Source organism: Pinus tabuliformis, chromosome 8, assembly GCF_031772625.1.
Source record: "Pinus tabuliformis cultivar Carrire ecotype Pingquan chromosome 8, CPIR1, whole genome shotgun sequence".
NCBI classification, from domain to species: domain Eukaryota; kingdom Viridiplantae; phylum Streptophyta; class Pinopsida; order Pinales; family Pinaceae; genus Pinus; species Pinus tabuliformis.
This window is the reverse complement of record NC_142294.1, coordinates 18,215,150-18,233,793: the sequence shown is the minus strand read 5'-3', so window position 1 is coordinate 18,233,793 and position 18,644 is coordinate 18,215,150. Positions and strand designations below refer to the sequence as shown.

Here is an 18,644-nt window from a genome sequence, read left to right as displayed (position 1 = left end):
CTTTTCGATTTGGTACTCTTTTCTTCAAGAAATGAATAGCAAAATACTACAAACACCAACAAGATACTAGGCTCCCCAGCGGAGTCGCCAGTTTGTTGTGGGGAAAAGTATCCGATGCGGATGACCCTATCCCTACTCTAAAGGTGACAGTCTTTAGCAACAACTGAAAGTAAAGCTTTGATGTTTTCCTTTATGAAAGTACAGAGAGAAGGATGAAAAGATTAACCAACCTGGTGTCTTTCGCTTAGTCGATCCTTGTCCCCTCTCTTTGTCTCTTGTTCCCAGCTCTTTGCTCTCTTTGCCGGTCCAGCTACACACAGATCCTGCACAAAACAAGAGAGCAAACTACAAGATACATGTACTCATAACTGAAGCATGGATTAGGATGAATCAAATATACATGTAAATACAATACATCAATGCAATACAAGTATATAGGAGAACATGCAAAACTTTATTGATAGAAGTAACAGGGTTCTGAGAAGGTTACAACCAATGATGGCTCCAATCCAGCAGCACCTCCCCAGCAGCAAGAACTCTCCTCTTCACCTCTAGTAAAACAATCACCCAATAGCTCTAACTGTAATCCAACAGCACCTCCTTGCTTTACACAAAATTCCAGCCTCCTTAGACCTCATAGAAGAGCTCTATATATAGGATAGAAGAAGAGAGGATGAGTCAGCTTGAGACTGACATGAAGCTGCCTTGTGTCCTCTCCCTCTTCAGTTAATCTTCAGTTCTTGAGTCCACTTGGAGATCCTTGGTTACACATGGTGATCAAGTACCTCTTACTCATCACAAGGCGAATCTGATGAACCAAGTGTCAGTTTGGAAGCTTCCTGGGCAGTTGACACCTTGCAGGATGACTGTGCCACTTGGCCAATCTCGCCCAGCGCAGGTAGCCTTCATTAACTTTGACTTCCAGCGCAGGTACAAGGAGGGACAGTTGCATTCCAGCGCAGAAGCTCAGTGGAGCAGCTGACATGATCCAAAATAAGCCTGTTTTGAAGTGTGTTCAGGTGGAGAACTGATTGGAAGTGTTGTTGTTTGATGACCTTGTTCTTTTAGGGGTAAGAACAACATGTTTAGGGACTGAGGATCCCTGTAATTATCGACATTTCATGCTCCATGATGCGAGGCACAAAAATGTCTATAACAGTTGTTCCTAGATCAACTTCTTGGATAATGAGCTGATGTCGACAAGAAACGATCCGTGAAAGGAGGGCCTTAATGAATCCCACATCAGTGACACGGAACGGAGCTAATGATTTTAATGGAGGTGAAAACGATCTGTGACATATGATTCAGGGTGGCGGTCATGAATGGATGAAGGATAATGTATGGCAGTGGATGGGACCCGGTTGACTCTTTCTGAACGACTTCTCTTGAACATATGGCGACACTGATGCGATGGATCGGTAGCATTACCCCAAATATGGATGGTATGGCGAGACCATGGTGATGTGACCGGTGAATGAAACAACCCAACCCGAATGTGGTACGGAGGAAAAGTGTCATGTTCAAGAGCGACCTGCTACCATCAAAGTTTTCTTGATTTTTCCCAATTTTTCCCCAGTAATTGCTGACCAGTACCTCTTTATTTTTGTCAAGCTTGAGGAGGATAACATATGCTTGTTCTATAACTTGCCCTTTGGGCAAGCCCATCGCTATGTTTTAACGAGCCTAGCGATAGTGAAACTCGTTCTCGTCTAAAGACAAGTTTGTCGCTATTTATCATTTTAATGAGTCTAACGACAAGGATAACTCGGTCCTTTTCATTTTTAGAGAGTCTGAAAAGGTACATAAAGTTAACTCCAAAATTCCTTTTTCGTCATCTAATCCCTTAAGTCCGAAAAAGTATAAAACAATACAGAAGGGATGAGTTTTCGATAATTTTAACGAGCCGAACAAAACAAGCGCTCGATCTTTTTGTGCAATAATCCCTCAAGTCCAAAAAGATTAAAATCTAGAGGAGGGATAGCTCTTCTTGTCCTTTAACGAGCTGGAAGGCCAAAACTCGGCAATCTTTTCATATTTTACGAGTCAGTTGAAAAGAGCTTAAAGAAGACTCGTCTTTTGAGGAACGAGTGATAAACATGGATATCAACTGATTCCAGGTACAGGTTGGAATTTTCCAATCACGGCAGTGTCACAAGGATGGCTAAGTGAAATCACTCTTCGCAGCTGTTCCTCAAAATGGGTAAACAATCATATGGAGGTGAACGATCGGCCAAATGAAAAGTGGAGGTGGCAGGTGCAAACACGACCAAGGCTTTAACGGCTGATAAAATTACATTCACAGTGGTTATTTACCGGGATAGGTTCATTTTTTAGTTAAAAATGAGCTTAAACACTGGAGGAAACTCTGCTCACTGCTTATATTTATTTTTTAACGAGCATGAAGACCGCGTTAAAACTGCTCGGATCTTGCGTTTATTTTTTAACGAGCATGAACTTTATGCTAAAACTGCTCGATTACCCAGTCATTTGATAAGAGTGTCTCATGAAAGATCCCATTTTTTATCGAGCTTGCGCCTTACCAAAGCTATGCTCCCTCTCCTTTCTTTATGCAAGTTCGGAAACGGCTAATCCTACGAGTTTAAAGGGTTAGACCTACAGGTTTAAAGGGAGGACCTAAAAATTTAAAAAATAAATAATCGCCCCTTGGTTGCACTCCAAAAGGTTTGCATGCCCCCAGGTATAACGTACGATTTCAAGGTTACCCCTCAATTTGCAGATAAAACATTTGTTTTACCGGGAGAGGCCTACCTCTTTCAGGTTACCCAAAGATTGTCTTGTTATTCTTTCAACAAAACACTTCCTCAGCAATGTCTACCGAAATAGACAGGGGTGGGCGAAAAACATATTATTTCACCCACATAACTTTGACAAAAGAATCTTATTCCAGAACAAGCCCTCTTCCAACCACGGACGGGGTAGGGACTAGTCATATTCTCCCGCAGAAACCTACCCTATACCCAAAGTTTTCCTGCCGAAGCAGGCCAGGACGCATGCCCCCTGGGTTCCAGTCATATCCTCCCGGATTACTCATGCTCATCAGGAGGACAGACCATGGGTTGAGACACTTCTTGCATGAATATACCATTTAGAGATGGTACATGACTATTTGCGATGCGTGATCCGGGAAACGAAAGTTGGTCTACGAGCTTGACCATTCTTCCTTCATGCGGAAAACACATTACTCTAAAGAGTGAGGAGACCACAACTCCCATGCAATATATATAGTCTCGTCCAAGGAGTAGGTTATAATCCAAGGGTCCTTGAACGACCATCACGTTCATTTGAACGGTCTTCCCTTTCAATGTTATAGGCACATTGGGGAGGATCCCTAAAGGTCGACTGGTTCCTTTATCAAAACCTGATAGATTTCTCATCTCAGGTAAAAGCGCTGGCGAACCAAGCGCTTTCCAAGAAATAGAGGAAAGGATACTCACAGATGCCCCCTCATCAATGATAGTGCCAACTATTACCATTCTGTATATTTGACAAATAATTCTGAATGGTATACTGGCTGGCAATCGGGGTCTGCCTAGCTGGTTCCAATCAAAGGGCACAACCAAGGTGCTTGGTGGTGGGACCGAATATACGGCCGGATATCGCTCCGACGAACTTCCTTCCTGCGATAAAGGAATGGTGGCATTGCCCCCTTGATCATCAGAGTCGGTGCTGATGAAGAGAATCTGGACGGTGTCGTGTTTATTCTCCTCTGTCATGGTGTCATTCGAAGATGGAGCCTCTGAAGGCAAAACCGGGTCAATTGCCGTATCAACCTTTTGACTTTCATTAGGCATGGATCCAGACGGTTCTTCTTCAATGACAGATGCTTCGGCTGACCACCTAAGTGGCTCAACCAGATTCTCAACTAGTGAGGGACTTGGCAGGAGTCTTTGATATCCAGGAGGGAGATGCACTCGTAAAATCGGGCGATCTTCCAGAACTCTGTTTGCCTCGTCTAAGAAGGGACAACGGTGGAGGGCGTGATCGCCTTCACACAGTCTGCAGGGAAATTTAGCTCTCCCACTCTGTCCTGGAGCTTCACTCCCACTAGTTGACGGTGAGAAGTCGACATGGCTATCAGAGGTCGATGCTCCCGAATTGTGCAAACGGGGGGACCAGTCTCTTAGTATCCATGGGATACAGGGACAATCTCTATGGAAGTGGTCTCCCCTGCAGATGACGCATGGCGATTTAGGCCTTACGAGTGCGGTGTGTGGATTTTTGTTAGATGATATTTGTTTGCCCCCAGTCGCCTTAGGCTCCTTCTTCTTCTTCTCTTTCTTCTTCTTCTCCTTGGGAACCTAGTTTTTAATTCGACCGGTCCCTTCAAGCGAAGAGGAAGGAGGGGAGGAATATGAAGTTGAAGGTTGGGAGGCAACTCTTGTCTGATCTAACTGTTGACTCGACTGTTCAGGAATGGTGGTATTCTGAATGACATTGGTTGAAAAGAGCCAAACTGGTAGGCCAATTGTCAGTCCTGGAAGCGACAATGTGGCCATGTGGGGCGCACCAACATCTCCCCAAGAGGAGAAGGGACTAGGATTTCCACCCAAGGGAACTCCTTGGTTGGTGTGCTCCATCTTTTCAACCTAAAGATCAACGCAGGATTAAAGGGTGATTGTTCTGTTTAAAATAAATTGTTAACGACGCTTTTAGACACAACTTGCTTTTTCACTTTTAAAGAGTCGATAAAAAGCTAAAGATGACTCTAGTCTCCTTCGATGTTTTAACGAGCCCGAAGTGACAAATGCTCAGATGGACTTTTTCTGTTATAGAGTCTGAAAAAGGCCAAAAGAAACTGCTCTGGTGATCTAGGTAGAGGGTGTGCCAAACTTTTCGCAAAACCACAGAATACTTTTTACGGTACGGGTGGTCGATCTTCGTGAATGTTGTGTTCACTGCATTGCGATCAGTAGGGCGGCCGACACGGCTTCCTAAGGATAAAAGATATATGCCTATAGGGGTCTCCCAATATATACGCGACGGTACGTGGGAGCACAATCCGTACTAGCGCTACCGTCTCTCAGGAGGAATCACCCACCTTCTTCGAGATCGACAGTCACTAGGCTTAACGACGCCGGAACACGTCTCTAGCCTAGACCTCTATGTTGTGCGTTATGTTACAAAGCGTTGTTAGGTTCATTCAGTTTATTTTAGGTTGATCTTTTTAAAGTTTGCCTTTCAAGGTTCACCACGAGATGTATGATACAAATTCCTAAATGCAGTCTAAGATGATAAGCAAGCTTTATTATCTTTCAACTTTGAAAATCCTAGCTATTAAGGGAAAAGAATAGCACTATCTTTTCTCAAAGAGCAATCAGCACACTCTAATGCACTTTCCCTAAATCCAACATGCAAACTATCAAATGAAAAATGCACAATGCAGGTGTTTGTTTTCCACTTTCTTAGTATAAATGCCTACAAAGAAAGCTTTTTGCACAATTTTGAATTTGCTTTTAAGATGATCAATACAAACAAGTTCACTTTCTTCGAAATCAACAAGGGTAGAAGAGATTACAATCACTTTGCGATTTTCGAAATAAAGACTTGTTTTGACACTTTGAAAGAGACAAATTCAAACCAATAAGCAAAAGTAAAACTATAATCAATCTGAAAAACAGCCAATGAACTCTCTTCTAAGATCACTATCAATCAGATCTGAATCAAAGGCTACAGGATGATTACTTTACTCATGCAAAGGAAGATTGTAAATGACGCCACAAACACATAAAAACATTCACAATCTTTTTGTACAAAAATGAGGCGGAATTCAAACAAAGGAAAGCGTTATCAGACTGGTACCTATGCTGGTTAAAGGCTGCAAAAACAGAGATCAAAACAGGGCAACAGAGGACAAAGAACCCCAGCTGCACAAGGCCACACTGGTTCAACGCAGGTCTAACACTGTCAGTTTGACATTCAGCGCAGGTAGTCCCTTCGGGACCTGCGTTGAAATGCAGACTGCCTTCACAGTGCCTGCGCTGAAAGAAGAAACTCTCGTTTCCCTTGGTTTCTGGGTCACAAAATGCTCAAAAATCAACTGTTTCAGGCCAAATCAGAAACACAAGCAAGGTATAAATAGAGGGATGCTTTGATAGGGTACTAAAGACTATCACAAGTATCATCAAATCATTTGTGGATCTAGTTTAGATCATAGACAAGTCCAACAAACTGGATCAAAGCAACAACTTTTACTTTGCATCCGGGAAAGATGTAGTTCAATAGTTGTTGTCAAGTCTATGAAGTAAACAAATGATGGAAACACAAATGAAATGAATAAACAAGTTCTCCCCAGCGGAGTCGCTAATTTGTTGTGAGGAAAAATGCCTATGCAGGACGATCCTATCCACCTAAGGTGTGACAGTGCCTTAGCAACAAACGAATACAGCTATTATGATTTCTTCCTTTATGAAATGTGAAATAGGGGAGATCGGCAGACTTACCGTTGTCTTCCAGTTGTCCCTCAAACTAGATCCTCTTCTCTTTGTGTGTCCACAGCTACTTGCCTCCTCGCTTGATCAAGAGAACAGCTACTTGAATCCCACGGGATCACAAGAGAACAGCTACCTGTGACAAGAGAACAACTACTTGCGACAAGAGAAGAACACAATACAAAGGAAAATATACATATTCATAAATGATTTAGGATTAGAAGTAAATCAAATACACTAATGCAATCATATAAAATACACCAGCATATAGGAAAGAATCAAGATAGCTTTATTAATAAGTAACAGGGTTCAGGAAGAGATACAACCCATGGGGCTCCAATCCAGCATCTCCTTCCCAACAGAATGAAATTCCTTCTTCAACTCCCTTCAAAGCATTACACACCCAATGTTTCCAGCCACAAACCAACAGCAATTCTTTGCAATTACCAAATTCCAGCCTCTGGATCTCATGGAGGAGAGATCCATATATAGATGTTTGGAGAGAGGATGAGTTAGCTTGAGATCTGATTAGTGTCCTCTCCCTCTCTCAGTTCTTGAGTCCACTTGGAGGTTCTTGCTTCCACTTGGAGATTTGGAACCTCTTACTCATCACCAGTCGAATTCCTTGATGCAAGTGTCATTTTGGAAGCTTCCTGGGCATTGACACCTCGAGGAATGACTCTGCCACATGTCCAAACTCGCTCAGCGTAGGTAGCTAGTGTTGGAGTCGACATTCAACGCAGGTAGCCAGTGTAGCAGTTGACATTCAACGCAGATGCTCAGTGGAGCAGTTGACATGATCCAGAATTGGCTTGTTTTTGAGTGTTTTCAGGTGGAGAACTTCTGTGAATTGTTGTGGTTAGTTGGCCTTGTTCCTCTAGGGGTAGGAACAACATGTTTAGGGACTTTGGATCCCTTAGTTTATGGACATTTCATGCTCAATGCTGTAAGGCACAAAAATGTCTATAACAGGGGGAAAGTACTCTAAATGGATCGTTATCCTGCAGGAGTTCGACTTGGAATTTGAGAAATCTAAGTCTAAGAAATCTTTAGTTTTTGCGGAGTTAATGTGTGACTTCCCACGTGCTGACATGGAAACTGTGGCGGAGGAGCCCATTGCGGATGAATCCTTGTTTCTAATCAGCACTTTAGATCCGTGGTATGGGGATATCATTGTTTATCTCTAGACCCAATCCTTTCTGCCAGAAATTTCAAGGTCAGAACGTTGAAAAATTTGTTTCCAGTCCCAACAATTCAGGATTATTGGAGATACTCTTTATCACCGTGGGGCGGATTCTGTTTTTCGACGTTGCTTAACTCACGAGGAAGCTGAAAGGGTTCTAAATGACTATCACTTTGGAGCATGTGGCAGTCATATGTCTAGGTTTGCCACATCCCAAAAGATATTGCACGCTGGCTACTTCTGGCCATATTTATTTAAAGATTGTATTATGGCGGTTCGAAAATGCCACAACTGCCAGATTTTTTATCGTAAGATGCGCGCTCCACCTGCTCCTCTCCACCCTATAATTGCCATTCGTCCTTTTGCAAATGGGGTATCGATTTTATTACATGTAACCCTCACTCGGCCGGGGGGCATGCTTATATCATCCTTGCGATAGATTATTTTACTAAGTGGGCCAAGGTGATGCCTACATTTAAGGCAGATGGCAAGACAACTGCAATTTTCGTGTTCAATCATATAATTGCTAGGTTTGGTGTCCCACAAGCGATAATCACTGATCATGGGCATCATTTTTGAAACGTTATGATGACCAAACTTACAGGCCAGCTTGGTTTACATCACGATAGTTCAACCCCTTACTATCCACAAGCGAATGGTTTGGTTGAATCCATCAAAAAAGTTTTAGTCATCATGATCCGATGAATCATTGGGATTCATTGGTCGAATTGGCACAACATGCTATTTTCAGCGCTTTGGGCGTACCGAACTTAAGTAAAAACATCAACAGGGTTCACTCCTTTCCAACTAGTCTACGGTTTGGAAGCTGTGTTACCCATTGAATGCGAAATCCCGTCACTGCAAATGGCCATCGAGCTACTTCCAGCCACTTCCAAAGAGGAAAAGCGTTGGTTATACTTGGCTCAATTAGATTAGAATCGACGTGATGTTGCATTGGCGATCGAGACTCACGCAAAATGAATGAAAGCTCAGTATGATCGAAATGTGAACCCTCGAAATTTTTCGGAAAGAGATCTAGTCTTAGTTTACGATCAAGCTAATGATAAATTAGGTGCTGGAAAATTCGTTCCTATGTGGCATGGTCCCTATGTTGTCAAGCGAAAGCTAGCCAAAGGGGCCTATGAATTGGTAGACTTTGACAGGGACTCTTTGGGTAAACCCAGAAATGGCCTTTACTTGAAGAGGTATTATGCTTAAAAGAATGGGTATGGAGATTTAGTTAGGATAGTTTTTCATTCTAGCTGCTGTGTTTTAGTTTAAACAATGTGCTTAGCTTAGAGAGTGTTTTTCGTCATTATTCCTGCTTATCTTGGTTTTACTCTTGATATTGCAGATGTCGATGCCTCTCCAAACATACATTGGTTTCGCTGATGGTGCTTGTCGTAATACACGAAACATCTCTTCCGCAGCTTGGGTTATCTATTCGCCCTTTGACGAGTTAGTATCTATGCATGGGGTAAGCCTCGGTCAAACAGCGAACAACATTGCCGAGTATAGTGCAGTGATTGAGTTATTATCTGAATCTATTTCATTTGGGATTCAGAGTTTGATAGTGAGGTTAGATTCTGAACTTGTTGTATTACAACTTAATAGAGTGTATGCCATTAGAAATCCAATGTTATTAAGATTATTTTTGAGAGTGCGTCTCTTGGAACGTGAATTTGATTATATTGAATATCAGCATATTCCAAGGTCTTTAAATACATTAGCAGATGCAATTGCTTCTCGAATGTTAAATAGACATTTGCAATAATCATACATGTAAATTTAAAACCATTCCATAACATGATTTACAAGATAAGCCGGTAATAGTGATATATATATATATATATATATATATAGGAGTGTGTCAAAAAATACATCATCCTCGATCATAGGTTGAAAAACACCTTATGATCGGCAAAAATGATAAGTACAAAAAACAAAAATGTCACATGTGCCCACAATAGGCGATCATCCTATCACTGGTGATGATCTCTATAAGAAACCACTGCACGGGCCACCTTACAAAGGAACCTCCTAAAAGGTCTCGGGACCCCAATCACATAGCGCTGAAGTCAACGAGGAATTTCATCTATAGTGGTCTCAGGAATATCTCCTATCAAGTGCTCGAGATGACCCTCCAACTCGGCCAAAACCTCTGCTGATTCGTCCTGTGGGGCTGGCGCGGGTGCAACTGGTTGCCTCCTCTCGTAAGGCCGGAGAGCGGCTGGTCGCTGTGGACCCACATCTGCATTTGAAATTTTTACTATCAGTTTTGAGACAATGAAAAAATAACAAAAAAAATAAAATAGAAAAATGTTGAAAAGGATTTTACCTGACTCGTCCCACTGCTCTCCTAGTGGAAGAACCATGTCTGGGTCACCATGAAAATCTATCCTAGCGTAAGGGAAGTCCTGAATGGAAAAAACCTGGTTTTCCAACCATTGGAAATACTCAGGTTTGAATCGAGCAACCTCTATCCTCTCGTCCGGGTGACGGGCCATGACTGCGACCCATCGCATCAGTTTGGGCTCTCGAGGAAGCCCAGCTCCAACAGTAAGGTGCTGTGGGATCAACATAGGAACCCTCTCCAGGCCAAAACTCACAACCAAAGCCCCATAACCAAAGGTCTTTAGTTGTTCGTTTTTGGCCCTAGTCAGTTGGCCTTTCAGATTGGCCAACACAGCATCACACCAGTTGAAGATGGTGCCTCGAAAGCAATCAACTGCCATACGCATCTAGGATCCGGTGGCAATATGTAATGTGGCAGCTCTGCAAAGTCTGGTGACAGTGAACGCAATCACCATGAGCTCAGGACGGGATATGGTCTTTATGTCTATCCCTTTGTCTCTAGCCTGGATGTTGCAGTACTCTAGCCTGAGGCTATTGACAGACTGGCCACCTGGCCTAGCCCCAAACAGAGTCAAGTCTTCGCCTCTCTTAGGCAAACCAGTCAAGAAATATATGTTCGCCGGCTCGATTTCGAGCTGGTGGCCACCATTGAAGAATCACTGGTCCTGTATGCTCCATCTGTCAACCAACCACTGTAAGAAATCCACCTGAGCCCTCATGCTAGGAATGGCCCAGTATTTGTACAATCCACACGCCCTCAAAGCATCAAGTGAAGGCTGATGATTCCATGCGACAGCGTCCACGTCCTCATGCTCTCGTTCACGCCAATCTAGCATGATGTACTCTTTGCATCAAGTATAAAGACAAATTAAAATACTAGAAAATATTTTGTGTGGTCCATTTTTGAGAATTTTTGGGTTAAAAACCCTTATGGCGGGGATCGCACCCTCCAGGTTAGACACAGTGCGTGGGACCGCACTTTGTCTACACGGAAGGTGCGGAGCCCGAGCTTTTTCCCAATGGAGAAAAAGTCGGGGTCCGCAAGCTCGCAATGGTAAACCTGCGGGTCCCCGCGCGCGGGTTTTGTGCCTAAAAACCCTCCCAAAAATGAAATAAATGGCTAAAACAAAAAATTAAACGGTTAAAGTTGAAGAGTGGGATGATGTGGATTACCTGTAGAAGACGACGTTCGATTCCGACGGTTGGATTTTCCGCAATCTTCACGGGAAGTTTTTTGAGCAAAAGCACTATTTTCTCACCCAAACTCAAACGGTAAAAATGAATTGACAAAGGCCCTTTTTATAAGTTTTTTGAGTAAATAAATTGCAAATTTGTTTATTTTCACTTTGAAAAGGTATTTTGCGACATTTTTATCCATTTCAAACAGGTATGAGTAATGTTTGTGTTTTGTGCAGAATAAAGGATTATTCAGGCGAAATCTATCATTTTCGACGAAAAAACATGTAGAGTCATCTTTAAGCTCTTTTCTGACTCCTAAAACATGAAAAGATTGCCGAGTGTTTCTTTTAAACTCGTTAAAACGGAATTAAAAGATGGTCCACTTACAACTCTTTTCCGACCGTAAAAAACATGAAAAGATTGCTAGATTTTTGTCGTTTCAAATTCGATATCGGTCATAAAACGACGTGTCATTGATTGCTTTTTTACTTTTTCAGGTCAAAGGCAATAATGACGAAAAGTACTCCTTGGTCGTAAAAGATCAAGCGGTTCTCTCAAGTATTATTTTATAGTTTTTTGGGCTTGGGAGACACAAATTTATGAAAAAGGTGAACCCTGGAGTCTTCTTAAGTTTTCAGACTCTCTAAAATTGAAAAACGCCGAGTTTCTCCTATACTGGACTCGTTAAAATTTCACGGTAAAGGACCTGTTCAATTACAAATGGGAACGAACCACTCCTTCTTAGGGTTCGAATTTAAACTAAGTTGGACTCATCCGAAGGATGAGCTTATAATCAAGCAAATGTTATCCTCCTCAAGCTTGTCAAAAATAAAGAGGTACTTGCCAGAAATGGTGGGGGAAAAGAGAGAAAATGAGCCTGTTTGTCATACTTTGTAACCACTCTTGAACACGACCCTTTCATTCACCTGGGTTGGGAAATCCTTTTGCCTAACAGTTGATCAAACCACATTGAAAGTCTTCAGCCGATTTCTGGGTATTAACTTTGGATCAATTGTCACCAAGCCATCTGTCGTGTCGTTATGTGTTCAAGAGGTCACTGCCAATAAGCCATTCATTTGCAAAATATCTGTCATCCATCTTGACCATCCATGAGTCAGTCCTTGCAACTAAATTTCTTCAACTTGATCTATGATTTCGTGTTGTGGGCTTGCCTACGACGGATTTCTTATTATCGACATCAGCTCATTATCTAGAAAGATGATCTAGGAATCGTCAATACCTTGGGATCTGCATGCCTCAATGGTAGGTTTCTCGCCTTTGACGACAGTTTACATCATTGACTTTCGATTAAAGGATTCCGTGACATGTTCGACATCAGCACATTTATTCGCATCTCATGGATTGTACTGGGTACTTTGAGAGCCATTGACATCACTGGTGGTTTCTCTCACACTTGTTAACAGTTTACATCATTGACTGGTAATCAAGTGGTTTCTACCATGTTCGACATCAACACATTCATTCACATGGATAGAATCGTACTGTTTCAGGAAGTAGAAATGAAGACCCTGGATCTGGTTTCCACAATCCAAGCTGCGAGGACTTTTGTATTCATTATATAATGGACTATTCATAAACAGATGGTTGCGTCCATACTGTGTCCACATGAGTCTTTACTTGTGATGTTTTACGAGATCATTCCTATATCAGAGCAGTAGTTAGTTTTTCTAGTCAGTTTTGGTCTAAGTATGGGAATACCTACCTCAGCGATGATATGATCTCATATATATATCTTGCATTGAATGTTTTTACAGGTTCCAACCGGGCCCTCCACAAGATGATCCTCGAAATGATAAAGTACTTCAATCTTCCTAAATGATAAGAAATCCTCATCTACTACAGACTTCGCACTTTAGGGGGCAATCTGTTACACAAAAATATCATCACCATGATTATTTGCAGTAAGTATGGGTCTATCATCACTTGTACTGTCCTCCTAAGCAAGTCTCAGACCTCATCTCTACAAATCAAGCTTTGGAAATGAGAGAAAGAAATTAAAAATCAATGTAACTCTGGTTCTGCACTTTCTCTCATGGTCACCTGCGGTCTCGCACCTTCTGTGTACAAAAACTGCGGACCTGCCCGCCCTGTCCCTAACGGTGTAGGTGCGGACCCTTGTGAAAGTCAAAAGGCGCAAGTTTTATCTTAAAAAACTCACTCTGGGTTAATTCTAGAGGTTTCTAGAAGAAATTTTGACGTGGATTGTTCGCTCTGAGGTGGTTCATGCATCCCAAAAGAGAAGGAGCTAATCCCTTGATGAGAGGAGCTATCCCTTTGAAGGAGGGCTTTATCGCTTTGAAGGAGGACCTAGTAACCTCCCTCCATTGCACTATAAATACAGGCATTGGGCTGGTTGCTGGGGAGGTTAGAAGCTGAACATTTTTTAGGGTAAATGCTGGTGAAATCAAGACTTCCTAGTTGAGCTTAAGAGGAGAGATCACACATATTTTTGGCTTCATTGGGGAGTGAGTGAAACTTGTCAAAGTAGAGGAGACTTCTTGCTAGACCCTGGGAGGAGCTTGTACAGCGTCAAGGCAAAGGTTGTAAAGTTATTCTTCTTTTGAATTAATACAATCAAACTCATTTTTCTCAACAAGTATCTTATGTTATTTGTTTCATGGACTCCTTGACTTTCATGTTAAATTTGTTTTATGCAATTGGCTTTTCAGGTGCTATTTAATTTGTTTGCCTTGTTTGTGTTTGCAGATTCGTGAAAAAGAGCTCATTTGGATCGAAGGAGTGAGGGCATCCACAAGCTTGCGTTGGACCTAAGGTAGGCCCTAAAAACACTTGTTTGCCATTGTTTATAAAAGCATATTTAGAGAAAGATAGTGTCTGGTTGGTTTGCTTGTCATTAGGTCTTCTTTAGATTCTAGGAAGGTCTATCTTGTCCGCAAGATCGACTTATTCCATGTGACAGGCTGCCCCTTGTTGAAAATTTTAATCAGAAAGTTCAGAGTTTTGATACTTCCCACCTTTGATCTTGCCACCAATGGGATGACTCAAAAACCAATACATCAACTCCTTTCCAGTAAATACCATTATCCGCAAGAGTGTCCAGATTGAGAATTCTTTGGTTCTGACTGTTATTGTGCAGATCAACCAGAAGTGGAGCCCTGAAAAACTCCACAGAAGCATCATAATCCTTTTCAGAGAAAGAAGATTGTAATACTTCATTACTCACCATATAATCAAATGCACAACTATCCATGGAAACTACATTTATCAGCTTACCAGGGCCTTGAATATTGAAGCTTGTTGACTAACAATTTTCTTATTGATAGGAATCACTGCTTGAAGCATGCAGACCATGGATTCCCATTGGTTTTGACTTATTGAGTCTCCAACAAACATTAATCGCTTTCCTCTTAACCGCTCTAGTATATTTTTGGCGTTGAAACTGAAACACCATATATAGAAAATTCCAAATCCTTTTATTCTCATATACAATATCACCCTGTTTTTTATCCATTTATTTTCATTAGCAATATCACCCTATTTTTTTGCATTTCATTTCCTTTTAGCATAAATGCAATGCAAAAGAGAACACACTTCAGTGTCGTTCCTTTTGCTTTATGACACCTGTTTTTGTGATTTGTCTTCAGAACAATGAAACATCCCTATAGGCTCTGTTCGCATTGGTTTTGGGCATGTTCACCATTATGTGTAGAATTCAGTGACAGAGGAAATCTGGAAGCACTCGCAACAACCGTCTCTTTTCGCTGTAAAGAACTTCACATTTTGAGCCTACTTGTGTTATTACAATCAAATGCCTCTGAAAGAAGAGCAAGTTCCATCAAACTTTCTATTTTCCTCAGGGAAATATGGTCTTATTGAGTACTCAGAGTCTACACTTATTAGATGCCCACCTTCTTTCCAGAACCTAAGTAAATTAACCTACCTAGAAGTATGTTCAAGGTTCTTTAAGGCGAATTTTAAATTCTCCTTAAAGAATCTCTAACATATTTCTAGGTAGGCTAATTTGTTTAAGGCAAAATCTTAAGAAAAGATTTGATTCATCAGGCTCTGTCCACCTCCAGAAGTGACTCCCATAGTCAAACCATTAATCTTTGTGATTCTTTAAGGCAAATTTTAGCTTGGGGTACAACATGTTTACTATGCACCCATTGTCTCATTGTGCATGGGGAGTTTAGCACTTGCTGCTTATGGTTTTTTTATCATCCTCACTTAACTGTTTAAGATTTTTCTCATACGATCTAGGTTTTCAAGGTGATCAGGGCATTATCCAAATCACCCTCTCAAAACTAAAAAAATCGAAAAACATACTCGAAATCAGCAAGGTCTGCAAATTTGTTAAATTTTTGCAGAAATTAGTCTCCAATGGAAAATGACATAGCGACTAAGGAGTACCTTTCATGATTGTAGGTCCCTGCAACCAGAGCTCCCCTTTGTGGTTGGGAGGCATAACTTTGCCAGTAGTTGTGTCAACCACTTTAGCTTGCACATGAGCTGCAAGCAATCTCGTTGTTCCATAATGTCTGTTTTCTTCATTGGTTATAGTCGAGGATACTGTCCCGTTAGACTCTGTCAATCCATAACCCTACATAATAATAACTTCCTTCAATTAGCCTTCTGCTCAAAACAGAAAGACATTCATATCGCTAAACATGGAATACAGTAAGTTTTGATCTTTCGTCATTTGGGGTAATTCGAAAGTTGGAACAGAATCAAGCCTGCTATGTCTTTCAGAGCTGGGAGACAGTTTTGCTGGGACTATGAACAAGAAAAACATAAATAATAAACATAGGTGTGCCTTATAACTGAGGCTTAGGTTTTCTTCAAGATATATGAAGTGCTATTAATAAACCTTTATATCATTTAACCATGGGAGATTGACTTAAACATGAGATGATAAAAACTATATAAAGAGGGCAGATGTTGAAATGGACGACTGAAAGTCTTATGTGATAAACAGGAAGTTACAATTTCAGCCCTGCTCAAAAGCAACTTAAAATCAAATTGATAAGAGGAAATTTGCGAATTAGGGCTGAATACGACCTGTATAATTTGAATAGTTGGAAATCGAGCAGCGAAGTTGTCAATGATGTCTTTGCCAATTGGTGCTCCACCGCAGCTGATCGTGTGAAGCGAAGCCAAATCGTAATTGGCAATAATAGAAGACTTATTTAAAGCGACCAAAATAGGCGGAGCAGCAGGCAGGGACTTCACTCTGTACTTCTGTATGGCCGAAAGCATTTCAGCCAAATCGAATTTGGGTAGGACCACAATAGTACTCCCAGCTGCAATACAGGAAAGTGTACAGAAAAATCCGAAAACATGAAACAACGGGATGATTAATAAACATATCTTCTCCCCTCCCTCCATCTCGTCTCGTCTGCTCAGAGCTCCAGATATCATCGCAATGAGATTTCTATGGGTGGAGATGACTCCCTTGCTATTTCCCATTGTACTCGATGAGTATAGAAGCGTCGCAATGTCTTCCTGTTTGATGTCCACTGCAGGGAGGCCGCTAATGTCAGACTGCAAGAGGAGGTTTAAAGTAGAAATACAGCCCCTGCTAGAGGAGGATATTTCTACCAGCTTCATGTAGTGGGTGAAGATTCGATACCGCCATCATTATGGAGAAAGGCGTTGGCATAACAGTTTTCCGTTGAGGTTTTGCGAGACCCGGGCAATAGAACTCGCGCCAGCTGCAAAGATTCTCGGTTGAGACCATGACAAGTAATTGAAGGAGACGTTGAATGCCCGCTGAAAAATATTAAAAAGAGGCCTAATACGAAAACTGTTTGCCCGCTGAATGTGGACGACACGTGTCAACCGTAGAGACAAAAGGACGACGAAAGTCTCTTTCAAAGGAAGGACTATTGGCCTAATAAAAAAAACTCTGACAAGTGGCATGATCGGCTACCAAATCAAAAAAACTCGGACAAGTATCTCCTTGATAAAACACTCAAGTGGTACCAAATCAAAAGAACTCTGACATGATCTGCTACCAAATCGAAAGAACTCGAACAAGTGACATGATCTCATGACAAAACACTCAAGTGACACTAAATCAAAAGAACTCACAGGTGGCATGATCTACAAAACCATGGCTCACACACCAGCCTACCCACATATCATCATGTTATCAACCTGGCACATCACATGAGATTTGATGGTCGACATTTAATTGAAGTTGGTCGGAGGGTGTTTGGATGTTATGGTGAGAGAGAGTTAATTTTTTCCAACAATCCAAAAACCATAAACCATCAGAAAAAACTTAATGTCCCTGAAAACTGCCATTGGATGCTAAGGTGGTTTTCATCCATGCTTACATATCAATTCAACGCACTCCTTGCAATGTCCTATTACTGTCCAAGTAAGCTAGCACGCCTTTCTCGATTTCCATCTGAAATTTCAATCAGACGAGGATTTGATGGTTGCATTTTCATGGGTCTAACAGGGCCACAAATTCAGTGTACCTCTGAGATATTTCGGCCCTCTCATCCTTAATGTGAGGGAACCCACTCAATTGGAAAGCTGCAGTACCTCTCCTCGATGGATCCATGACACATATAGGTTCTGCATTCATACATACAATGGTCTGGTATAGATTCCGCACTTGCACGAAGTATATTTATACCTATGGATATAGAAAGAAGAAAGAAAGAAAGAAATTATTTTAATGTCCACAAGGTTAAAGATAGCTTATGGGACAGATTGCATCATACAATGACAGGGAAATTTACACATGGAGGTGGTTACTCGTGGTGTCCAGAGGTGTTTTAGAGGGTACATGTATACCTTACATTTAAAAATAATAAGATAATATTTTTTTTTTTTTTTTTCCGAAGAAAAAATCAAAAACTTTTCATTAGCATAATAAAAAGTTTTACATTCTGCTGGATCACTGTCAAAATATTTGGCTCGACTAGAGCTATCACCGGCTGGCTGTAGACAGTTTGTACATCAAAACACCATAACATTCTGACTCAGACAAGTGTGACTGTCCGTCACTATCACTCATCCTGAGCTTTTGAAACAGAGAGAACAATTTTCAACACAAACCGGCTTGAGGCCTCCTTCTAAGAAGGAAAACAACCCCATATATCACTCCAGCATATATAAAGTATCGACTGAGTGATGAGACATAAGTTTTTCAGACAGTTTTTAGTAGGCCGAAACAGAAAAACCAATATTTATACGGTGACAGAGTCTTTTTTGTGAAACTGTAATAAAAACATAGTACTGTATATGAAAGAAAAGAGGAGAGGAATCCCCATTCAAAATGGTGGTGCAAGAGGGGGCTGATTGTATGTAGATTGTTGCCCCTGGAAGACTTCCTCTATCGACCATCTGCCCAAAACCTGTTGTAAGCCAGCTTTAGAAAGCTGATCGGCTTCTTCATTATTCTCCCTGTAGATATGACAAATATGAAAACTATTAAATGAGGATTTTAATAACACAATTTCTTCTAACAAGGGCCTTAAAAT

The 18,644-nt window shown here is 41.3% G+C and overlaps 1 pseudogene; it reads right to left on the bottom strand.

Moving 5' to 3' along the window:
* LOC149233937 (beta-phenylalanine coenzyme A ligase pseudogene) overlaps positions 1-16,755 on the bottom strand; it is a 38,327-nt pseudogene extending 21,572 nt beyond the window's left edge.
* Between the last annotated feature and the right edge of the window lie 1,889 nt (positions 16,756-18,644).